This window comes from Podarcis tiliguerta (assembly GCF_965153285.1).
Source record: "Podarcis tiliguerta genome assembly, chromosome: 2".
NCBI classification, from domain to species: Eukaryota; Metazoa; Chordata; class Lepidosauria; order Squamata; family Lacertidae; genus Podarcis; species Podarcis tiliguerta.
The window spans coordinates 99,580,827-99,606,601 of record NC_139535.1 but is presented as its reverse complement, the minus strand read 5'-3'; the positions used below and the strand labels follow the sequence as shown (position 1 = coordinate 99,606,601).

At 46.1% G+C, this 25,775-nt stretch overlaps 1 protein-coding gene and 1 long non-coding RNA gene across 3 annotated transcripts in view; one reads left to right on the top strand and one right to left on the bottom strand.

The window, feature by feature from the left end:
* CACNG5 (calcium voltage-gated channel auxiliary subunit gamma 5) overlaps positions 1 to 25,775 on the bottom strand; it is a 60,982-nt gene that overhangs the window by 20,742 nt on the left and 14,465 nt on the right. Inside the window, exon 1 of one of the 2 annotated variants that reach the window (XM_083427992.1) lies at positions 24,127 to 24,858. The exons of the other annotated variant lie outside the window; for it this stretch is intronic. The gene's annotated coding sequence lies outside the window, so the exon portion shown is untranslated. Of the gene's footprint in view, positions 1 to 24,126; positions 24,859 to 25,775 lie in introns of those variants that run through there. 2 annotated transcript variants of the gene reach the window in all.
* The window catches only part of LOC310671845, an 86,510-nt gene that overhangs the window by 55,680 nt on the left and 5,055 nt on the right, over positions 1 to 25,775 (top strand). The window lies entirely within an intron of this gene.

Sequence of the window (25,775 nt, the reverse complement as noted above, 5' to 3'; positions counted from 1 at the left end):
ATGGATCTACATGCTGTACTGTTGCAATTTGTTGTGCTTCTTCAGTGAGCTTGATCCAAAAGCCACAACATTTGGTCGAATGGATCAGCCTTTCCCAAACCTTTGCCCCTCAGATATTTTGTACTACAACTTCCATCAAACCTGAGCTTTGGTCATGCTGGCTGGGGCTGTCAGGAGCTGTAGTCCAAACCATTGGGAGGGTACCATATTTGACAGTGGGTGCAACCATTACACAACTGGGAAGATGACCATGGTTCAGGAATGACTCTAGACCTAACTATTAGGTACTTTCCCATCATCTAGGGCAAAGAAGATATTACTCTGGGATACCATTACATAAGATATCATTGAATCACAGCTGAGAACAAAAACAAAACAGAGAAGGGACTGACAGTTGAAAAAACGTGGAGCTGGTTCCTAAACAGAGGAGGGAAATGACTAATTTTGAAAGTACAGAGCAGGAGGAGTCGGAACATATGCTGCCAAACACCTTGTTTATGAAATTCATCATTTATGGCAGTAACGAACAGATCTAATCTCTCAAGGACCAGAGTTCAATCCCATGCGCTGATTGGCCACAATGAGAACAGGATGCAGAATTAGATGGCCCACTGGCCTGATCCAGTCAGTTCTTCTTATGATCTTATGTTCTCAGTTTCAACAGATCTCAGCAACCACTGGGCAACCCACACAAATTATGGCAGTGAGCACATTTTTCTATATTATTTCCCAAGGTTTCAGCACTCAGCGGTAAGCTCTTTAGAAACTACTTTCCTTTTACGACCCAACCCTTCTATTTTCTTCATTTCTAGCATTTTCTTTACTTCAAGTATTTCTATGCCACTTTTTAGCAGAGAGACCTGTTCTTCAGTTCTGGCATGTGCAAGCTGGAATCAAGCCAAGAGGGAAGTTTCAAGTTCACAGTTGGCAAATCTGCTAATTGCGACAGTCAATGCACCCTGGATGACTTTTTTTTGAAATTAATCACTTGCAAATGTATGCTCATAATTGATAGCTTTGGAGCACCCCACCCCCAAAGCCCCATCTGTGTTCACTCAAAAATAAACCCGACAAAGTTCTTAAGCACGTTCCTTTCTCCCAAGAGGCAATTTCCATGGACACCAGTGAGACTTATTTCAAAAGAGTTGAGTTGAATAGTGAGGTGCCAGTTCCTTCTGCTTAGCACAGCTGGCCCAATTTCAGGGATGTAATTTTCAAGCAAGTACCTATGAATGTTGGAGGGTGGCAAGGCCATTCAGCACACCCCCACATGTCAATCAATAAAAAACTTTTCTTCAAAACAAATATGGCTGGTACTGGTTTGTGCAACTTCCATAGGCTCCTATAAGCCCTGGAGTGTGGTAGAAGAACAGGAGAATATAATTAACACATAGGACTTACCCTTATGGTGCTTGAGTGCAAGAAAACTGGCTTAAGCACTTTATGGCTTTCACTGTAAGTAACTTTCATTACATAGTTTTTAGGCTAGACAGAGTTATGTCATGCAGAAAGATCCAAGAGCATGATAGACAATGAAGCCCAGATACAAGATTGTTCAAGCTAAGCTCTTTAAAAGGACCCACTCTGATTAAGACAAGTGCAATAAATAAATAAAAAATCGCTTCAATATGAGCCCCACTTAGATCAGTCAGGGAAGACACCAATTTTTAGACTTTGAGGGAGAGTGGAACTGGCTGCATGTGAAATGCTCACACTTGGATTAAGGTAAGCCAGCAATCATTCTGCTACATAATCTGAGATCAAACAACACAATAACCACTTATTTGTGTGTAATTTGCAAAATGGCCTAAAATGCCATCAAAATAGTAGCTGGAGGATTCTCTCCTTGGGGAGTTCCTTCAGCACATCCCACTTGATTTGCTCTGACCTATCACCTTTTAAACTCTCCTAAGCAAAATATTTGGCCAAAAAAGTAATTTTCTTGGTAGTTGGCTCAAGTCTGGTACAGGCAAATCCAAACTGCCTGTGAGCTAGAGAGCACAACATGCACAGTATTAATGTATACAAATAGTACTGATGTCATTGAGGTTTGCTCTACCTAGTTCTGAATGTGTTTTTCCAGCACCATGCTGCTCATCATGAATCATGTGGCATCACCCCCCAAAAAATTTTTTTATGGCTCAGAATGTGAAATGAGTTTCTGTGAGAATCTGTGCATTGAGTGGTCAGTGATTGGAATGCCATGTGTTCAGAGCCATCTGCTTTGTAGACCCACGTATTCAAGACTCTAGAACCTTAAACCTCAGTGGAAACACTCCCTGACTGCTGTGACCAATGCAACCAGACCCTGTCTAAGCAGTCTTTTATTTGATGTGCATGTCATCTATTTGAGTCAGTTCTCTCCATCCTCTCTTACAATGGTTGCTGTTCCCCATCCAGATCTAAAACCCTCTCTTGGGAGGGGGGAAAGGGATAATTGAATCTCCCGAATGGTTCTTCATAGAGGCCGCTTCTGGGAACCAGAAATTCAAGAGATCAGAGCAGAACCTGGGACTCTGACACAGAGGAGAATGCACCAGCGAGATACGGAATGCCATTGACACAAACTACAGAGGGGGCTAAACCCAGTCTCAGACCCTGACACCAAGCCTAAGCCAGGACTTCTCAACAGGAAACCCTTGAGCTAGAGAACCCCAACCTGGAACCCTAAGATAGATCAGCCAGATTCTCCTAAGAGATCATGCACCAAGGGGCCTCGGGCTTCCCAGTGCCTGCTCACCAGCACAATCCATGCACAAGGTAGGAGCTGAGTGAGAGGTGATGAAGTGCTAGACCAGGGGACTTCTTCAAAAGGTGGAGAGAATCTGGGAAGGGTAGTCTGGCCCAAGAGGAAAAAAAGGTCTCCCTTGAGCTCCAGACCCTCAATAGAGGAAACTGCCTGATTGGAGCTATCCAGGGTCCTGAAAATGCAGCATTTTATCAGCTACCTAGGTAAGCTGCCCTCAGGTGCCTGCAATGCTATGCCCCATAGGCTCCCAGATCATGGGTAGGCAAACTAAGGCCCAGGGGCCGGATCCGGCCCAATCGCCTTCTAAATCCGGCCCACGGATGTTTTTACATGAGTAGAATGTGTCCTTTTATTTAAAATGCATCTCTGGGTTATTTGTGGGGCATAGGAATTCATTCATTCCCCCCCATATAGTCCGGCCCCCTGCTGAAAAAGTTTGCTGTCTGAGGGACAGTAGACTGGCACCCTGCTGAAAAAGTTTGCTGACCTCTGCTCCAGATTATGGGAACAAGGGCAGTACAATAGGGGGCATGCACACGACAAGAGACAGGAGTAGATCAATTGAGGCTTTATAAGATCACATTGGTGTGATTAAGATTACAGGCTAAAAAGTGGAAGTGTGTGAAGAAGAAGAACATTTTCCTGTTTTCTATAGTCTGTATTTTAAAATCTTAAAATAACCCTTTAAGTAAGAAGCAAATGACATAAAAGTTTGCTCTTCCAGTGGAATCATACCCACACGTTCTATTGCCCAATCCCCTTGCAACAAAAAATATGTTACTGGCTGTGACTTTTCTCTTTGTAGATTCCTTAAATGCTACGTGCATCTGCAAGGCTGCACACATACAATATTTATGTATTCTGCTTATCAGTTACTGATGATAAAATAATGCAGCAAAGGCAAAAAAAAGGGATAGCCATAGAAGCACACAAAAGTGTCAGGAAAAAGGGTTTGCAAATCAGAAGGAATATGTAACTATTGCAGGGGTTGTCAACCTGGTCCCTACCGCCCACTAGTGGGCATTTCAGGATTCTAGGTGGGCGGGGGGGGGAGGTTCTATGGCACAAGCTGAATCCTTCTTCCATTGAGCACTGGTGGGTGGTAAGGAAATTTTACCATCAAGGAAGATGCATTAGTGGGTGGTAGGTATAAAAGGCTGACTACCCCTGAACTGGGACGTGGGTAGTGCTGTGGGTTAAACCACAGAGCCTAGGACTTGCCAATCAGAAGGTCGGCAGTTTGAATCCCCACGACGGGGTGAGCTCCCGTTGCTCAGTCCCTGCTCCTGCCAACCTAGCAGTTCAAAAGCACGAAGTGCAAGTAGACAAATAGGTACCACTCCAGTGGGAAGATAAATGGTGTTTCCATGCGCTGCTCTTGTTCGCCAGAAGTGGCTTAGTCATGCTGACCACATGACCCGAAGCTGTACGCCAGCTCCCTCGGCCAGTAAAGCGAGATGAACTATTGCATGAAATGTCTTTGTCAACAGATGCATTTGTGCATGCACTAGTGGGCTTTTTGTGGTGTTGGGGGACATGTTACTCCACACTCATTTTTAACACCTTCCCATTAACCTGCCGTTGAGGTGCTCCTCACTTAGGAGAGAGTTACGTTCCACGTTGCCCCATGCAAATCTACTTTAAGCGTGAAGAAAAAGTGGGTCCTAAGAGAGAAATATCATGTTAGCGTGCCCAGTGCTCCAGTTACCAATTAGAGAACACATCCACTGATTTTTCTATCCCACTGTCAGGATGGCATTTTCATTTACATTCTAAATGCTTACAGAGATTCAGCAATGCTACTTTGCCTTCAGTGCTTTGCGCTAACCCAAGCCTGGAAGTGCTAGCTTTACGCAAAGGCTTTAAGAGAAGCATTGATGCAGGAAAGAAAGCTAAAAGCCCTAAACTCGCATGAAAAACACACCAAGAGTCAAGTGGGAGAGAGATGGGGAGCAGACTGGCTGTCAGCTAATCATCTGAAAGCAGTCTTCATCCCAAGATTACATAGTTGGAGGGTGAAAGAATTGCCATCTGCAATGGCCCAGATACTTTCCAATAATGTTTCTGCACTGTTTTATTTTTTTTTTGTCCCCGCTAAGTGATACATCATTTCACTCCCACATTCCAGGATCAACGTTTGCTCCCTGCGTCTGAACTGCCTCTCCTAATTTATTCCATTTATTTCCACAGCTCAGTCTGCTTCCAAAGACTCTATTAGCCACCAAGACCACCACATTTTATTTACTTAGATTCATTGCCCTTTCTTATCCTAAAAACGGAGGCTCTTTCAGAAAATACCAGTTAATTTATTTCTTTCAAATTGTGTTTATATTCTATTTATAGATGTAAATAAAGAACTAACATTGTTATTAAATGCTATCTTTTATGAAGTCATGTTTTCCTACATTTCTGGTTGTGTCGTCAGAGGTCATGCTACAGTCCTATTCCTTTGTATTTTGTCTTCAAGTACAAAAAGTATATTTTTTTAATGTATAGAATTAGATTAAAATATATCTATAAAAATGGCTGTGAAACAGTCCCAAGTGATTGGCAGTCAGAGCACTGAAGATACAAACTTTTATTTTTCTCCCAGGGTCTCTGTCTCTCCTGCACAGGATAGCTCAGTTGGTTAGAGCATGGTGCTTATAATGCCAAGGTGGCAGGTTCGATTCCCGTATGGGGCAACTGCATATTCCTGCATTGCAGGGGGTTAGACTAGATGATCCTCAGGGTCCCTTTCCTACTCTCCAAGTCTATGATTCTAATAAATTAGTATCTAGAACTTGGAGCTTGTATCTCTCTATGAAGTGGTGAGCACCTCACCTATAGATTTTTGTTTAAAGCAAATGAAATAAAATAGAGCCAGTCACTCCATCATAAAGATAATGATTTGTTCTGGGTGCTAGACACACAAGGTGCTAGAAACCAGTCAACTATGATGAAGGTGCTAGAAACCAGTCAACTATGATGAGTGGGAAGCAGAAGAGTCATTCAAAAATCCAATGATTCTGGAACTGAAATTCTAATATCCTCTCGTGCTCCTTAGTAGATAGATGCATGCCAATGGAAACCAGAATGTTCTTGCTTAAGACTACCCAATGAATACAGTCAGGACAGAAAAAGGAATCTGGTTTTGAAAGCATTCTCATGTGAACACCCAAATGCTATGTGCAATTCACTGGGCAGCCCCTAGGTGTTTATTCACACATGTTTACAAATTGCAACATGAAAGTGTCTTATCTAATTTTGAATTTCACAATAAGCAAAGGCCCAGGTAAGCTTCTGGGGAGTGCAAATTACATCTGTTACCTTGTTGGGTTCCCTCCTCCCCGAAACTTTAAATTTTTCAAAGGTAAAAAGGGAAAGGGAAAGGCTGCTTTTTTCATGTTCTTCAAGTTAATCAGCAGAATGAAATATGGCAGATCAAAACCCTCTGGACATAATTTCTGCTCTTAAGCTCATAATATATTTAACAAGTTATAGAAATGAACGACTCCTGGCTTCCATTAAGCCAACTCCACCTCAGATGAGCCTTGACTTAAATTATTCTCTGTGCTATGCCACCTTATCTAGGCCAAAGAGCTAGGAAGCAAAGAGTAAGGCTAACTCAATACAACAGACTTATTCGTTACTATTATTAAAAGACTTGGTAGAAGGAAGCTAGCTTTGGTTCAGCAACATCTCTGCTCACATTGTCCAAAAGGCAGAACATAGAATGTGCCGGTCAAATCCATGCACAATGCTTATTCTCACATCAAAGACAACTTTTTAAGATCTCCCTCTCTTGGCTCATGAAGATGTCTTCCTTCTTCTGAAAAAGCTGCCCATCTCAGAACAGACTATATCTGTGTTAAGCGAATAGGATTGATGTGTACCATATATGGAAACAAGATTTTCTAGAGGTAAATAAAATTTGCGTAGCATAAATTTCTGCTTTATTTTAAATATACTATCCCATTTGCATGTTCTAGTTCCATGCAAAAGCAACAATAGCTTTCCCAATCTTTATTTAATTTTACACAGGCATGATTTTTTCATTAAATTTTTATCCCTCTACCTTCAGCACCCAATTCCCCTGAGGACAGCCAACCTTAAAAAGAAAAAGAAAAACACAGTACATTCAGCCTTCAAATCATTAAAGCACCAAGAACAAACAACATATAAAACCTAATAAGGAAATAAGAGAGAGATGATAAAATTATCACAGTAGCCGAGTAGTCAAATGGTTACAACAAACATGGAAGAATACAGATATCTTTCCTTGGTGCTATGACAACATATTAAGTCCCAGGAGAGATTCCCTAGGGACAGCATTCCAGAAAGGGGGCACCACACCTGACCAGGTACTCATTTGCCTTACCTTACATGGTGGAGAAGGGATGCGGGTGACTTGCCAATCAGAAGGTCGGCGGTTTGAATCCCTGCGACGGGGTGAGCTCCCATTGCTCGGTCCCTGCTCCTCCCAACCTAGCAGTTTGACGTGCTTTCGAACTGCTAGGTTGGCAGGAGCAGGGACCGAGCAACGGGAGCTCACCCCGTCGCGGGGATTCGAACCGCCGACCTTCTGATCGGCAAGCCCTAGGCTCTGTGGTTTAACCCACAGCGCCACCCACACAGGTTACACGTTGACAAAGAACCAGTGCTCTGAGAACACGGGGAAAAAACCCTTGAGTTGAGTGTAAATGGTCTAGAAGCAAGGCTTTCTTACAGTTTGTTACACTTCCCAAGTACACTTTGGAGCTGGCATTGCAAATCTCATCTACACATCTGTCATCCTTGTGAGCAAGAGCCTTTGGCACCAGCTGGGAAGCAGACATTTGGCAAGCTTGATCTTCCCTACTGCTTTTCTCGACAAGAAGAATGTTCGGATTGCTTTGCAGGCAAAAATATTGCTTGAGTTCATGGTGTGCTGGTTGCCTCCGGGGTGGCAAGACTCAGCTAAGAAGGAACAGAGATATTACTTTCTCCCATAGATTCCCTTCTTTCTTGTTTCTTTACTGAGTGCTGAATAGCAACATTTGCACATCACATCCGTGAGCCTCATGGTCAGCAAATAATGTTAGATCCACTGTAGTCTAGTGGTTAGAGTGTTGGACCAGGACCTGGGAGACCAGAGTTCAAATTCCCACTCTGCCAAAAAGGTCACTGGGTGACTTTGGGCCAGTCACCATGTAGGCCACTTTGAGCTCTTTGGAGGAAAGGTAGGATAAATTTAACAATCATTTTACTGATTGTTACTGACAAAAGGTCAACGTTCTCCACTGCACCTGAAGACAGAGGAGAAGCCACAGGGAAAACACAAAGCCCTTCCTACTGCTGCTGCTCCTTGCGTTGACTGCCTGACTCTACCATATGATGGGGACAGTCCTGTTTAAGAACTCTGTGATATTATTGAGAACAGATAGAAGAGATTCTGCACAAGATCAAAGTTCCACCCTCTGTAATGACTGTATTCTCTGTAATCTGGGCACTCCTTGAAGAAAGTACAGTCGTACCTTGGCTTTCGAACAGCTTAGTTCTCAAATGTTTTGGCTCCCAAACGCCACAAACCAGAAAGCGAGTGTTCCAGTTTGCCAACTATTTTTGGAAGCCAAACATCTGATGGGGCTTCTGTGGCTGCAGGAGCTTCCTGCAGTCAATCAAAACCTGCACTTTGGTTTTCTGATGTTTTTGAAGTCAAACGGACTTCCGGAACAGATTCTGTTCGACTTCCAAGGTACAGTGGTACCTCGGGTTAAGAACGTAATTTGTTCTGGAGGTCTGTTCTTAACCTGAAACTGTTTTTAACCTGAAGCACCACTTTAGCTAATGGGGACTCCTCTTGCTGCTGTGCCGCAGCTGCACAATTTCTGTTCTCATCCTGAAGCAAAGTTCTTAACCCGAGGTAATATTTCTGGGTTAGTGGAGTCTGTAACCTGAAGCGTCTGTAACCTGAAGCGGATGTAACCCGAGGTACCAGTGTACAACTGTATTGTGGAACTAGACAGAGCCCACGAAGAGGCAGCAGAAACAGCCTTTTCCTTTCTCAACAGATCTGAAATTTGCTCCTCTGAGGACAGGGGTTTCCCCATGCTGGGTATAGAGAGATGCACTGAATGGGAAAATGACTAAATCAATGTGCTTCGATGGATACCATCTGCTACACAAAGTTCAGCTTTGACATCGGCGGTACATTTTTGTAACCATAAGTTTACGAGCCCATAACCATAAGCAAGAGCCATGCTGATCTGCAAATGCAGATTCCTCCAACTTGAGTAATATTTACCAACCATGGAAGGGGCGGCGGGGGGTGGAGAGACCTGCTAAGCTTCTTCTGAAAATAGTACAGGAGCTAGTGAGCCGTGTGAAATTTAACACGCAGAGATCTCCTTCCGCATCATTCCTGCAACATCAGCTTCATGCTGACTCTTGTGTTCTGGCATCTCGGGAGCCTTTGGTCCTCCATATGTTATTAGACCACAACTCCCATCATTTCTTGCCATTTGCCGTGTTGTCTGGGGCTGCTGGGAGTCGGAATACCTGGAGGGTCACAGGTCCCCCATCCCTGCTCTGCCTCTTTTGTTGTCCATCTTTTACTTCTTTTTAAAAAGATACTGCATCGCAAAGCTATCCCCGCCTTATGCCAAACTTAGCATGTCGATCGATTAAATACCTTTTTGTGCCAAAAGCAAAGCTGGAGTTGCTACTTTTTGCAGCAAGGACATTGTGCCAGATGGAGATTAGTTCAACTCAGTGAATATATCAAACGGCTACATGGGAGCTTGCAAGGAACTGGGACAGAGCAGAAATAGCCCTGATGCTGGCCTTCACATTTGACAGAGGCACTTCCAAGAGCTGGCAGATGGAAGAAGCCTTTGCAAGAAATGCCTCTACTTATACCGAAATGGCTTATTTAAAGGCCAAGACTTACAATTAATCTCACTGAAGCCAACTAGGCATGTGGAAAAGGAGGGCAGAATTTAACCCAGAAACAACAGCATTTCACCGCAGCAGTTCTGCATGCTTGCAGAGGGAATTCCTAATGGCAGGGAGCCAAGAAAGGGGTCCGTGTGTAAGGAGCTTGCTCCTTTTTTAAAAAAAACAGCAACAACCCAAAGAGGTGTTTTCCTGGGAATTTTGGCTGTGTCCAGAAGCCACCTGTCTTGTGACACTGATCCGTGACCTACTGGTCACCCTGGCAGGATCAACCTGGAAAAGTAGGCATTTGTCACAAGTGCCCTAAGCCAAGCAACCTAAGTGCCCTAAGCCAAGCAACCTGGAAAAGTAGGCATTTGTCACAAGTGCCCTAAGCCAAGCAACCATCTGCTGTCTATCCTCACTGTGTCCTGCCTCAGTAGCTGGCACGTTTGCCACATGTGTCCTCCTAGCACACTGTTAGAAAGTCATTGCCCCATGCCATCCCTGCCTCACTCCCCCTGCTGATAGCTCAAGAGGAGGTGTCCACCAGGAGGGAATATAGCTTTGATCAGTGGCTGTACTATGGAAGAAGGGTGTATTTGTTAGAAAGCACTATGTGTTATACATGACTTGGACCTATAATAATTACACCATGTTCTCCTTCTGAAGCTATCACTATGTCACACAACAGCCAAGTCAGATTTGCCATTCAGTGGTGAACTCTACAACCCTCGAGATTCCAAGAGTCTTGCCATCACATCCCAAGCCATTGTAGCTTCTACTGCAGCAGCTACTCCTTCTCCTTATCTGACAAGCATCAAGATGTCTGAGGCTGGCGGGGCCCAAGAGGAGCAGAAGGGGGTTGTGGCTCCACAGATGGAAACCAAGACACCACCCCAGGAGTCTCTGAGCACTATTCTGTCTTGAAAGGAGCTGGAGAGATGAATCACAACTTCTTGCACTCCTTTTGGCCCCCTCCTTCAAAAACTTCCAGTTGCCAAGCAGGCACCCCTCTATCTGGGGGATGGGATACCGTCAAGTATCTCCAATTGGCTGGTGGTGGGCCATGTGCAACTCTTGACAAGCATCCACCTACATTGACTGTCAAGGTCAGCCACGGAACTGCAGCCAATCCCAGCTCCTGGACAAGTGTACCTATAAAGCCCACATGTATTCTTGCTGATAGATGAAGAGGTCCTTGTAGCAGCTGAAATGGGTCTGCCAAAAGGCCTCTCATCAAGGCACGGATCTGCTTAGCTTGTGCAATGGAACTGAAGCATGCGGCTTCAACATGCTCTGGGGAAATGGAACCCCATATATTTTGAGAACTGTCACTCTATGGCAGGGGATGATTGCTCATAAGAGATGCTTGTGAAGAAGTTACATTGAGTGAGCTGTCTCGGGATACAGTTTGCCTTTCAGAACGAGTGGTTATATTCAAGTATGTTGGGTCTGCAATACACACACTTCTTTCTGTGAAGAACGCGTTCTACAGCCCCTACAGCTTCTACTTGCCTCCACTTTTGAGGATGCTGTCCTCCTTTGTAAAGATCCTACTTTGAAGAAACAAACAAACAAAGGAAGAACAATACCTAAACTACTCTGGGCTTCAAGAGTCTCTTGCACAGACGCCACACCTTGCCTGCAACGGAAGCTCTTGAGCGATAAATTATTCCCTCACTCTCCTAACCTAGTCTTGTAGGCAGAAACTCTCTGTTAAGTCCTGTGCCTTAATTTAAAACTTGCTGCAACAGTGCAAAGCATTCCCACCTACAAAAGAGTCACATTTGCCACTAAAATTAGCCGGAACATGTGTCATTTTGCGAATTCAAAAGGAAAAGAAAACACGGAAACAAAAGAGGCTTTGGTGGAACAAGCACCTTGTGTGTTAATGTCCCTGCGGTAGGATGAAATCATTAGCTCCGTTTTTTGTTACCTTTACAATGTCTAAAGCGCTGCCTTTTCAAAAGGCACCCTGCCAAGAAGGCAGCTCCTTCCTCCCTGTCAATGCAGCTCCTCACTGGGCCCTGTAATCACAGCAAACTCTACTTAAAGGAAGCAATTCCCAGCAAGGACTTGGTTCTGGGGGTTGCCCAAAAAGCTAGGGAAGGGACAAGCTTTGTCAAGCTGACAAGAGCTTTCTTTAAGGCAAGCAATTTTCCACCTGTTCACTGAAGAATGGCTTGGATGTGATGGTAAGGAGAGGCAAGGGAGAGCAGAAGAGGAGGAGGAAGAAGAAGAGCTTAATTCATTTTGGAGGTCTGTTCTTAACCTGAAACTGTTCTTAACCTAAGACAGTAAGAGCTGTTCGACAGTGGAATTTGCTGCCAAGGAGTGTGGTGGAGTCTCCTTCTTTGGAGGTCTTTAAGCAGAGGCTTGACAACCATATGTCAGGAGTGCTCTGATGGTGTTTCCTGCTTGGCAGGGGGTTGGACTCGATGGCCCTTGTGGTCTCTTCCAACTCTATGATTCTATGATTCTATGATTAACCTGAGGTACTACTTTAGCTAATGGGGTCTCCCACTGCCGCCTCGTGATTTCTGTTCTCATCCTGAAGCAAAGTTCTTAACCTGAGGTACTATTTCTGGGTTAGTGGAGTCTGTAACCTGAAGCGTATGTAACCTGAAGCGTCTGTAATCCAAGGTACCACTGTACAGTTATTGTGGCATGAATCTGTGCTTGCAATTGTGACAGAAATTCTCACAACCAAGTGTCTTAGGTAAGAATTTTTCTCCAATCAGAGAAGCAATTGTGGCAGCCAAAACCCTCTCTCAACCAAAGCAAAACACTTCACAAAACACTTAGTTGGATGCTAGGTATATTGTACAACTGCAATGCTTACATATCCACATCTTCGCAAGGTAAGAGGATGGAGAGAAAACCAGAACAATTCCCCACACCTCTGTGACCTCACAGTCACACCCCTGTGACCTCACAGTCACACCCCCTTGACTTCCTAGCAGCCCTGCCAGTTCTGGTGGGCACCAAACTCTAAGCCATTTTTAGCCTTTGTCAAAAATCAACATTTGCAATGCTCCTTGCTGCAGTTTGCCGATTCCAGCCTAAAAACACATGGCCTGGCCTGGCCTGGCATTATTTTACTTATACTTCATTTAACATCCAGGCCACACATTTGTTGGTAAGGCTGACTGAACGGAATACCCCTTGTTTATTTTATTTTGTTTATCTAGAAATAACTATCCCTGCCCTTCTAATGTCAATGTACTACTCAGGGCTCTTTAGCAACATTTTAAAACCACAGTACACTAAAAATATATATCAGAGATGGAAAGAATCCAACAGCAAACACACATCAAGCATCCATTTAGAAGCCGCAATGAGCAAGACCGTAAGACCTTAGCAGGCAAATGCCTGCCAGAATGCCAATTCAAAGGCTAGCCTATAGATTTCTCATCCCCACCCACTTTATTTTCCTCTGTTTGTGGTTTAAAATGTGGGTAAATACGGCAAGGAGTAGGGTGACTAGTTACATGTTGTGCATGCTAATTCATATGGCTATACACCAATGCAGAAATAATTGCTGTGATTTAAACAGAAGCATAATAAATCTTACCAAGAATGGGGAAGATGACTGTGACCTGGGACTCTGCTACACAGCTGCAAATTATACGTTTTAAATGTGTTGTGCGATATACAAATGTGACAATAGATGGCGACAATGAGCTATGCAAAATTCAATGTATTCTTCAAAATGATTTTTTTTGAAAAGCATTTTCACAGCATTTTTTAAAAATGTTTTAAATGTGTGACATTTTAATGTATTTTTAAGCTTTGTTGGAAGCCGCCCAGAGTGGCTGGGGAAACCCAGCCAGATGGGCAGGATACAAATAAACAACAACAACAACAACAACAATAATAATTTGTGTGTGTGTAGATTCCAGATTACCCATGTGTCCACTTCAAGGCTTTTCTTGCTCTCCCTTGCAGTGGTTCTTTATCTTTAATAGATGCTTCAACTGGACACTCCTTCAAAGAGAGGCCTGTCCTCTTTGAAGTAGGGCAAATGTTCCCCTAGCTCAAGATGGTGGTGGTTGAAACAACGAATAATCTGATGCAGTAATCGTGTCAGAGGGAGTGCACACCTGTGCACATGTGTGACAGAGCAGGTACACTTTCCCTCCAACATTTCTCCAATGAAAATAGGGACATCCTGGGGGCCACTAGGGGCGCATTGGAAGATGGTCGACAATACCATCTCTCCGAACCACACGGGGTAATTAAGAGGCTGTTATGGGAGTAGGCAGCCCCCCTTGTTGCCCCAAGGAAATGGGGAACACTGCCCTTGCCTGCTGTGCCCATAAATCACCCCCTATTTCAAAAGAAGGGGGTGAGGGCCCTAGGCAGAATGCCCCCGTGTGGACCTCGGCTCTCCTGGACGCTGTCTCTGATCACGCACTAGCTGCAGCAATTTGGAATAATTAATTACAAAAGAAGCAAATGCACATATTTCAAGTGAAGAAGGGGAGTGAAGTCTGCTAATTTAAGTGACCTCTGCGAAAGAAGGCGACGGGTTGGAGAAACAGGAATATTTTACAATGAAGATACACCAAAGACTGGGTATGTTGACAACAGGACTGAATGGGGGGGGGGGGCTTTTTTACTTTCCTTCTATGTGATTTACAAGAACCCCTCCTCATTAGAATCGTCGGTTGAACTGACCCAAGCAGGATGATTAAGGTCTGTGTGGAGATAAACTTTAACCAAAAGTATGCTTTATGGAGATCGAGAAGCAATAAGAGCTTTTGGAATGGCGCAGCAATTAATTCGGAGTCACCATCTTGCCAAAGGATTTATAGCCGGGAGCAGGAACGGACTCATTTTCAGACTGCATTCCTGGTGAATCTCCTCAGAGGTTTTGAGAAAGGAGGCAGATTGGTGAAGATTAATGACACTAAGACTGTTTTGATGTATGGAAGTGATGTTATATGGAAAGCGTCTAGATATGGCTACTGGATAAAAAAAATAATATCCACGCAGGATTACAAACTGTTCTAACCAGCTTGTGGAGACTATCAGAGGTCACAAAAAGAAAGGAAAAATATATGAAAATAACAACAAGAGATGTGGAAAAACAGTAAGAAAGGACTGGATAGTACTGTGAACATCATAAGGTTAGATTTGTGGACATTAAAACAGCAGTAAGAAGCAAGAAGTTGATTGGATCTCCTTCGGAACCTGAAATATGGGTACCCCCAACAAAAATTTAAAATTCGGCTGTGTAATTTGGAATTTATGTAATTTGGTTTGATTTGATGTGATTGGTCAGTTAATAAAAAAATATTATTAAAAAAAAAGAAAATATGGACATCCTAGTCCATAATGATAATTATAATAATAATTTATTTATACCCCACCCATGTAACTGGGTTGTCCCAGCCTCTCTGGGTGGCTTCCAAAATATATATAGAACATTTAATATTTAAAAAACTCCCTCAGAACACTTCCCTATACAGTGGTACCTCGAGTTAAGTACTTAATTCGTTCCAGAGGTCCGTTCTTGTCCTGAAGCACCACTTTAGCTAATGGGGCCTCCTGCTGCTGCCACATCGCCAGAGCACAATTTCTGTTCTCATCCTGAAGCAAAGTTCTTAACCCAAGGTACTATTTCTGGGTTAGTGGAGTCTGTAACCTGAAGCGTGTGTAACCTGAAGTATACGTAACCTGAGGTACCACTGTACAGGGCTGCCTTTATATGTCTTCTAAAGGTTGTATAGTTTATCTCCTTGACTTGAGGTTCACATGACTCCATTTCTCCAGTGAAAATGGGGAAATCCTAAGGAAAAGTGGGATACTCAGAAACTGGGACGGCTTTTATAAAACCGGGACTGTCCCTGGAAAATAGGGGCACTTGGAGGGTCTCTGCACATAGATATGCAAGTATATATTGTGGGAGGCAGGCAGAGGTGAAAACCACTGCGCTCCCAATGAGCATCTGTTCTGTACAAGATTTATCATTTTATTGTTATTACATTTCTCAAGGACTCTTCCCTCCCAAAGGAGCCCAGGGCACTTAACAGAATGAACAGAAATAAAAGAAAAACAATTCCAACCTGTACTGCAAGAAATCTCATTTAACACATTTCTTTTAGATACCGTTTGTTAGAAGCAGTGGAATTAAGGACTAAGGCACGTCTAAAAGGAACCATTTCATGGAGGTAAAGGTAAAGGGACCCCTGACCATTAGGTCCAATTGTGGCGGACTCTGAGTTTATGGCGCTCATCTCGCTTTATTGGCCAAGGGAGCCGGCGTACAGCTTCTGGGTTATGTGGCCAGCATGACTAAGCCGCTTCTGGCGAACCAGAGCTGCGCACGGAAACGCCGTTTACCTTCCCGCTGGAGCAGTACCTATTTATCTACTTGCATTGGCGTGCTTTCGAACTGCTAGGTTGGCAGGAGCAAGGACTGAGCAACGGGAGCTCACTCCCTTGCGGGGATTTGAACCACCGACCTTCTGATCGGCAAGTCCTAGGCGCTTGTGGTTTAACCCACAGCGCCACCCGCGTCCCATTTCATGGAAGAGAGGGCCACAAAAGGCTACTCGCCAACAATGGCGATGCTTCTGCAGACCAGCTGGCAGAAACCACAGGAGGGGAGAGTGCTTTGGTGCTTGGGTCCTGTTTGTAAGTTTCCCCATAGGCATCTGGTTGGCCACTGTGAAACCAAGAAGCTGGACTACATGGTTCAGTGGCCTGATCCACCAGGGGTCTACTTATGTTCTTGTATCGCCTGGCTGTGAGTCGTGAAGGCCACTCCCTGCAAGGTCCTTTCCACCTGGCCTAGGGGGCGAGGCCCAGACTCGCCAGCTCTACTAAAGGGGCTCTTGGTGAGACCAGGGGAACATCGCTATGCCTGACAATAAACCCCAACTATGGGATTCTTTTGCCCCATCTTTTTGTGCCTGCCAAACAGCCGTGTCACCTTATGACAATGTTTTATTCTTTTGTTAATTATGCTGTTTTAAATGTGTATTTTATATTTGACTTCATTTAGTAATGTTTTTTTTCTTTCTGAAATGTTTAAGATATTTTTTTTTGGTTAGCTTTGTTTTAAATATGTATTCTGTAGTTGACCTCCTTTGTAATGTTTTATTTTGAATTCTAAGATAATACCGTATTTTTTGCTGTATAAGACGCACCAGACCACAAGACGCACCTAGTTTTTGGAGGAGGAAAACAAGAAAAATAATATTCTGAATCTCAGAAGCCAGAACAGCAAGAGGGATCGCTGCGCAGTGAAAGCAGAAATCCCTCTTGCTGTTCTGGCTTCTGGGATAGCTGCGCAGCCTGCATTTGCTCCATAAGACACACACACATTTCCCCTTACTTTTTAGGAGGAAAAAAGTGAGTCTTATAGAGCAAAAAATACGGTATTTCAGTTTTCTGTTAATTACAGTGGTACCCGTTCGCAACATGAAAAGAGAACACTCCGCAGCGGCGCGTCTGCGCGGGTTGCGATTCGCTGCTTCTGTGCATGCGCGTGATGTCATTTTGCGCTTCTGTGCATGCGGCAAAACCCAGAAGGAACCCTTACCGGTACTTCTGGGTCGCCACGGGACGTAACCTGAAAAGACGTAACATGAAGCGGACGTAGCATGAGGTATGACTATATGTTGCTTTGACTGTATACTCTATATTTGACTTTCTTCAGAAATGCTTGATTCTGGCTTGTTTTATTGATGTTTTAATATGCCATAAACCGCTTTGAGATTTTTCTTAAAAATATAAAGCGGTATAGAAATGAAATAAATGAATAAATAAATTATAGAGCTGTTTTTGAACTCCAGCTCTTTTTGGACTACAACTCCTATCATCTCTAGCTAGCAGGACCATTGGTCAGGGATGATGGGAATTGTAGTCCAAAACAGCAGGAGACCCAAGTTTTGGAAACCCTATTATAGAGGAAGTGCATAGGTCTGCAATGGACAAAACCTCCAACAACCTGCACATCTAACATATTTGAAATGACGCGTGTGCTAGGTTTTGCTTTGTGAATGCTGATATTATAAAATCAGTAATAATAATAAAATTTCAAAAAGGAGTGGAACCAATGTGTGAGATGTCAGCCTGCTAACCTTGCGAATGCAGCTGAAAATGCTTTTCTCTCTGGGAGGGGTGGGAAATGTCAAACACATAAGCGGACACCTTGCGCCTTGCAACACCAGCACGTTCAAACCGGCGTTGCGATAGAGCGCCAAGGAGTGCCAAGTATGATGAATGGGGTTTTGTGTTGTTTTGTTCTGGGAACAAACTCATCCATTTTGCAGGCTGATATCATCGGAGAAGTTGCACAGGCAGTTTGAAGAGCCTTATCCAGGAGGAACGTTTTGTAGAGGTTCTGAATCTGAAGCAATGGTGGGCTGGGAAGGCTGGGATACTAGTCTAAGTGTGCAGCGAAAGCAATGGACAAGAGGCCCTTGACAGATGTCCCAGTGCTGCCCAAGCTTTTCTTCCCAGGCAGCTGGACCAAGTGTCCCCACACCTACGGCCCACCAAGCAGTTCCAGCAACCCACGGGAATGGCTGGCTTGCGTCCTGGGGGCATGGCGTGCCTGTTAGGATATAGTTCCGTTCCACCTTAAAAGGGTACAGGCATGACTGTTGTGTGTCACATGCCTGTTTACTTCCAGCACGGTCTGTTGGGAACTTCCGTTTGTATATTGCTTTTGCTTTCTGCTGTTTTGCTGGAGACGAAGGGAAGCAGACATGTTTTTTCCTTTGTTCCTGCCGCTGAATAAAAAGCTGTAAAATACTGCTTACACATGGCTCTATCCGCCTCTTCTGCTGTGAGAAGATTTATTCACTCTGCTGATAGAGCGTGCATGGGTCTCTAAACGTATCTGAGGCTCGTGTCGCTGATTGACTGATGCTGTTCCAAGGGAGACGAGTGATCATCCGGCTGCCGGCTGGTGGCTGGAGCCAGCTGGGGGCCTGCCTGATGCCCCCGTCTCCCCAGCAGTATCCCAACAGTGCCGCCCGCAGGGACGTGGCGGGCTGCCTGCGGGGCCGTGGCACCCGGCATGGTGGCGGTTGTGTGGTGCGTGTCTGGGGGGGTGGCCGCAATAGTAGCCCCTCTCCGATGGTGCTGGGGGCAGGGTTCTCCCCCGCCCCCTCGCGCCCAGCTGCTCGTGCCTCAGTACAGCTTTTCCTATTATTCTGTATAAAGATGAGCGGATATTTACAACTGCACATGTACACACACCTGTGTAAGCAAGGAACGTGTAGAAGCAATCACAGCAAACCTTGCCGGTGGCAGAAACAGCGCTAAGTGACTACAGTGGTACCTCAGGTTACATACGCTTCAGGTTACATATGCTTCAGTTTACAGACTCCGCTAACCCAGAAATATTACCTCGGGTTAAGAACTTTGCTTCAGAATGAGAACAGAAATTGTCTGGCGGCAGCAGGAGGCCCCATTAGCTAAAGTGGTGCTTCAGATTAAGAACAGTTTCAGGTTAAGAACGGACCTCTGGAACAAATTAAGTTCTTAACCCGAGGTACCACTGTACTGGCAGCAATGACTAGCAACCAACCTTTCAACTACCGTATTGTCAGAGGCGTAGCGTGCATGGCTTGTGCCTGGCGTGTGCCCAGGTGCAGGGCTGCGCTGTGCCCCTACCTGCCTGTGACCCTTGGCGGGCACAAACAGGCATACACACCTGAAGGGCGCACTCACACAGCCCTGCCAGCCCCGCACTGCTTTGCGATGCTGCAGGGCTGCATGAGTTCTATGCAACAGGCATGCGCCATGAACAGGAAGGGTGCGTCCCTGTTGCATCCTCACATGTGCTCCTTGGACACATGTGTGTTGCACCTGCCAAGGGCTGCAGGCAGGTAGGGGTGCAGCAACATGGGGCTGTGGGTGGGGAGGAGCAAAATGCACCCCCATGCATCTGGGGGCACCACCCCTCTGGCCCTCCCTACACGAGGCCACTGCTTGCTGGTTAGTATTCGTCTACACCTGTCTAAGGCTAAGGCCACTCATAGCATACACTAAAGCCAGGCATGGCCACACTTGGCCCTCCAGCTGTTTTGGGACTACAATGCCCATCATCCTTGACCACTGGTCCTGTTAGCTAGGGATGATGGGAGTTGTAGTCCCAAAATGGCTGGAGGTCCAAGTTTGGCCACCACTTCATTAAAGCACTATGGTACACTTTTGACATCCATGGCTTCCCCCAAAGAATTCTGGGAGATGGAGCTTGTTAATGGTGCTGAGAGTTGTTATTCCCAATACAGCTTGGGTCCCACGAAGGAAGAGAGGTGAGATCTAAAGGTACAGAAATATTTTAAATTTCCTCATCCAAAAACAGCATAATCCTATGTATGTTCACACGGAAGTGAGTAATTCAATAGTTAACGGGGATTATGCAGAGAAAAGTGAGCCTACTCAGATGTAAGGTCTATTGAATTCAATGAGAGTTCCTTCCAGGTAAGCGTGTAGAGAGCTGCAGCCTTAAAGGTAAAGGTAAAGGGACCCCTGACCATTAGGTCCAGTCGTGGCCGACTCTGGGGATGCGGCACTCATCTCGCTTTATTGGCCGAGGGAGCCGGCGTACAGCTTGCGGGTCATGTGGCCAGCATGACAAAGCCGCTTCTGGCGAACCAGAGCAGTGCACGGAAATGCCGTTTACCTTCCCGCCAGAGTGGTACCTATTTATCTACTTGCTCTTTGACGTGCTTTCAAACTGCTAGGTTGGCAGGAGCAGGGACCGAGCAATGGGAGCTCACCCCATCGCGGGGATTCGAACTGCCGACCTTCTGATTGGCAAGCCCTAGGCTCTGTGGTTTAACCCACAGCACCACCCGCGTCCCAGCTGCAGTCTTAATGAACCTCAAATGCAGGTTGTAAGTAGGAGAAATTTAAGCTCAATTTCCCCATCAAACTCAATGGGAGTTTAAAGTTGAAATCCTATGCTGGCGTACCGAGGAGTAAGCCCCATTGAGCACACCTTCCACTCTGAAGTACTTAACTGGATGGATCATGTCTCTGTTTGGGTCACAAAACTTTTCATTCCAACATTACATTGATTTAAGGGCCATTATTCAAAAAACAATCAGCTAATTGCCAATGTTCCTAAACTTGTACTATGCTAATTTTATCCTTTCTGGGGATAAAAAAAAAATGCTTCATTCCTCTAAACTAGTCACGTACCAGTGGTAGTTTATTTTTATGGCTCTTAGCAGATTTACAATCCAAAATATCATTCTCCTACATGTGAAAGTACATTTTCTCGTGTTTGGTGTAACAAAAATGTGTCAGGAGTAGTTCACTGCCACCCACCCCAGCAACCCATATGCTAATACTAAGAAAACCTTTGATATTCAAGGAATAATTTTTTGGTATATAAATGAGCAAACAGTGTGGCAACTAGAGACAGGCAGTTCCCAATTTACGCGGGGGTTACGTTCCAAAGCCCCGTGTGTTTAAATGAAATCACAAACAGTGATACCTCTGGTTAAGAACATAATTCGTTCTGGAGGTCTGTTCTTAACCTGGAACTGTTCTTAGCCTGAGGTACCATTTAAGCTAATGGGGCCTCTTGCTACCACCACCGCACGATTTCTATTCTCATCCTGAAGCAAAGTTCTTAACCCGAGGTACTATTTCTGGGTTAGCGGAGTCTGTACCCTGAAGTGTCTGTAACCCAAGGTACCACTGTATATCTGAAACATCATTGGAAAAGCCTGCAAACACCCTCCAAACGTCTGGAAACCCTGGAAAAACTCTTTAAGAAACCAGCAGCACTTATGAGATGCCAAACTCCACCACAATCACTACCCTCCAAACTTCCAAGCTCAAAATTCCAATTCTCCACAGGCTTCAATGGTCAGTGCAAGGGCTCCTGGGATTGAACTTGCAAAGGCTTGTGGGATTGCTAGGCACTGTTTCTGTGGGTTTTTGTTTTGTTTTTTGCCCTTTCTGGACTCATTTTAGGGCTGTTTTGCCATTTTTTCCCTAGTTTGGGCACAATGCACGTGTGCATCCATTGAACCTGCGTAAATGCTGAGTTGCCCACATTCACATAAACATAGGAAGTTTGAAGCAGCCCTCATAAGCAAAACTCCTAATAATGGGGAGCAGGAATGCTATTTGAGGCAGGGCAAGGAGAAGAGTCCTGTTGAACTCAGGACTGTTCTACTCTACCAGTTGGCCCCATACGAGGCACAGTCTGGGCCGGTGGAGATCCTCTCTGCTTTGCTTTGGAAGCACCTTCACAACAACGGTTTGGAAACTTACAGAATATGGCAGTTAGCACACTTTTAGGAAACAGGTGTTTGGATCACATGCTATTATACACCAGTTAGATCGGCTGCCTGTTTATTTCTGGGCCCAGCACAAGGTGCTGATTTAAAGCCTGGCTTGGCTATCTGAGGAAGCTACAGTGGTACCTCGAATTGCAGACACGATCCGTTCCGGGGTGCTGTTCGCACCCTGAAAAGTCCGCAACTAGAGTGGCGCTTCTGTGTATGAGCAGAGTGTGATAGAGCGCTTCTGCACATGTGCGAAGTGTGCAGAACGCTTCTGCGCGTGCGGCGAAACCTGGAAATATACACTTCCGGGTTTGTCATGTTCGCAAGCTGAAAAGACGGAACATGAACCTAACGCAACACGAGGTATGCACCCTGCCCTACTTGTAAGATTGGCATCTGAGGCCCCTGCTTTGTGTTCCACTGGTGAGAGTTGTTAAACTGGTGAGCACCAGGGACAGAGTCTTTCTTGTGGTGGCCCCGCATTTCTTGAACACCATATCCAGGGAGATACCTTGTTTTGGAACACAGGAAGCTGCGTTACATTGGTGCATCTCATTCAGTATTGTCTACACCAGGGTTTCTCAAAGTTGGGTCTCCAGCTGTTTTCGGACTACAGTTCCCATCACCCCTGAGCACTGGTCCTACTGGCTAGGGATGATACGAGTTGTAGTCCAAAAACAGCAGGAGACCCAAGTTTGGGAAACCCTGGTCTACACGGTCTCCAGAGTCTCAAGCAGGCGTCTCTCTCAGTCCTAACCAGGGGATGTTCTACATGACCGTTTGAAAAACCATAAAGATTTTTTCTTCTGGTGGTCTGCATTCAGGTGGTGTTATGGAGCTGAGCTGTTGTAGACACGGATCTGCCGCTGCTACACTTAATGCAATGTTATTATTTCAATAATTGGAATCTTAGGATATGGCTTAGGTAGCAAGCTGCCTAAAAGGCGGGACATAAATCTAGTAAACTATCAAACAAGCAAACAAAACTACTCTTGGGAAGTCTCTCTCTCAGGCATGGCTCCTGTGAAAGTGGAATAACTCTGCATTCATTCCCAGGACGGCTGATGCTAAATGCAAGTGCTGCTTTTGCCATCTCACCTGAAACAAACTTATGTATAGAAGCTTCTCCTGTTGTCGTTTATTAGCAGTCCGTCACCCCTGCCACGTGGCGAGAGCTTTCCAAGGGACCATGGGCATAGCCAGGATTTGGGGGGGGGGGGGTTAGGACTTTTGTCGGGGGAGGGGGTGCAGAACCGACCTGATTAGTCAGTGAAGTATTTATATTACTTGATTCTGGGGGAGGGGCAGCAGCTCCTCCCTGCCCCCCTGGCTACACCCATGCAAGGGACCCAGCTGAGGTCAAGGTTCAAAGGCCACCACTTGTGAAAAACTGCAGGGATTCCAGACTCCATCCCTATTCAGAGACCGGTAGTGTCCTGCTGGTGAGTGGAGCTTTTCTTATTGGAGTGCCACAGACGGAGTGGGAGAAGAAACAGCTTTGCCTCTGCCTTCCGGGGACCACCATTCCACAGCCCCCACTACTACCCACAGCTAAGTCGCGGTCACCCAAGAACTGCAACAGCAGGCGGTGGCTTGCGCACCTGAACCAGCCTCCTAGGTTCACAAGAGCAGGCAGAACTTTCACAAGTGCAGGTCAGTGGAGACCGCTCACACGTTCAGCTAAACCCCAGAGTCGCCAAGCGTTATAGGGTGAGATGCGTGTGTGGACCAGAGAGGAGAGAGAGAGAGAGGTTCTCGGCCACCCTGTCCTTCCGCAGATGCTCCAGTAAAAGCGACACCCGCCTGCATGGAGTCGTCGGGGGGGTCCCCGTGACACGCCGCGCCGCTCCACTCTCGCCAGTTCTCACCCCAGGACCGCCTACAGCCTCCAAGGGGAACTGTGGTTGTCTGGAATATCCCCACATCCAAGGGAACACCGAGGGCACCCAAAGCGGGAGTCAAAGTTGCGCACGAGCCCAGGAGTCCAGAATCGCTCTCTTTTTCACACACAAAACGCAGAGTCCTCTTTGCCGATCGGCACATGGCCAAGGCGCAATGAACACCTCCCCACAAACGTCTTGCGACCCCCACCTCCAAAGCAGCAGAGCCCCGAGCTTTCTTCGCCCTGCGCCCCGCGCTCTCCCTAGGACGCATCGGCTGCCACCCTCCTCCCTTCCTCGCCAATTCAAAGAGGGAGTAGCCTCTTACCTTTGGGCGCCAGGTGACTCCGGAGCTCCCCTTTGCAAAGGACCCGAGCTCCCTACAGTTTAGACGCTCCCTTTTCCCCCTAGGTTGTGGGGTAGCGACGCTCCGATCCGAGGCAGTGGAACTGGGGCGCGCGGCTGCGAGGGTCTCTAACTGGAGCGCTGGAAGGGCGCGCAGAGTTCCGCGCTGCTCCAGCGCCGCGCTTTTTATCCCTCGCTCGCCCGCCTCCCCTCGGGGCGTTGCTTCGAGGGGCGGCCAGCGCGGGAGGGAGGGGGGCCCCCTAGAGGAGAAGAGGCGCGAAGGCGGCGTGCCGGCAGGAGGAGCTGGTGGCAGCGGGGAGTGTTGCTGCAGAGACCCCCCCTTCCCAAATCACGAAGGCTTCCCTCGGCTAGGCAGCCTCTTTGGCAGCTGCACCCAGGACGCGGAGGGGAGGGGAGTCCTGGGCATCGCTGCTGAGTTACAGCAGCCAGAAAGCTCGAGGGCTCGCTTCCACGCAGAGAGAACGGACGGGAGGAGAAGACGGAGGCTGGAACAGGCTCAAGGATGCCGGACGGGGCGGGGAAACCCCCCCTGGTCTCCTCCTCTTGCCACCCCCTGGAATAACCGGCAGGCGGATGGAGAATGCCCTGCAACATCTAAAAGTCATCTGCCGCCCGCCCCATCATATCCAGGAATTGCCTCACTGAAGGTCAACAAGGTCGGAACCAGCAGGGTCCTTAATGGGAGATTCTAACCTAACCAACCACCGCTGGAGCTCTCTCTTTGTTGTTGTTAAGAAATGAGTACATTTCCATTTTTAAATCCCGCCCCCGCCCCCATCTGTGAAAGCTCTTTAAGAAAAAACGACAGGGAACCACTCTGAGATCTAGCAAGTGGGGCAGTATACCAAACAAACAAATAAAATTTAAACTATAGACGTATTAAAAAAATAAATAACAGAATCGAAGGTATGATTCATGCCAGTTAGAAATCCCTTTCATTTCAATAGGATACTCAAAGCACATGTTTAACTCTCTTATAGAAGTTAAGGGAATGAGAACTAGCTCTCTCTAACCTTGGATGACACATGCCCTGTGTGTGTGTGTGGTTATGATAATCAAAAATATGCTAGAATTATGGTCATGCTCCGCAGTTGAAGGCTTACACAAATGGCTGAAAATTCGTTACAAGGCATAGTCAGCTTCCAAAATCTATCTACTGGTAGGTCCTTTGCAACTTTGGGGCATTACTAAAGCTTGGGGTGGTAGTAATTAAGCAGGGATTACAACCTTTCTGGGACACCGGTGGCACTGTGGGTTAAACCACAGAGCCTAGGACTTGCTGATCAGAAGTTTGGCAGTTCGAATCCCTGCGATGGGGTGAGCTCCCGTTGCTCGGTCCCAGCTCCTGCCAACCTAGCAGTTCAAAAGCACATCAAAGTGTAAGTAGATACATAGGTACCACTCCGGTGGGAAGGTAAACGGCGTTTCCGTGCACTGCTCTGGTTCGCCAGAAGCAGCTTAGTCATGCTGGCCACATGACCCAGAAGCTGTACGCCGGCTCCCTCGGCCAATAAAGCAAGATGAGCGCCGCAACCCCAGAGTCGGCCATGACTGGACCTAATGGTCAGGGGTCCCTTTACCTTTTACAACCTTTCTGCTTGCATGTCCATC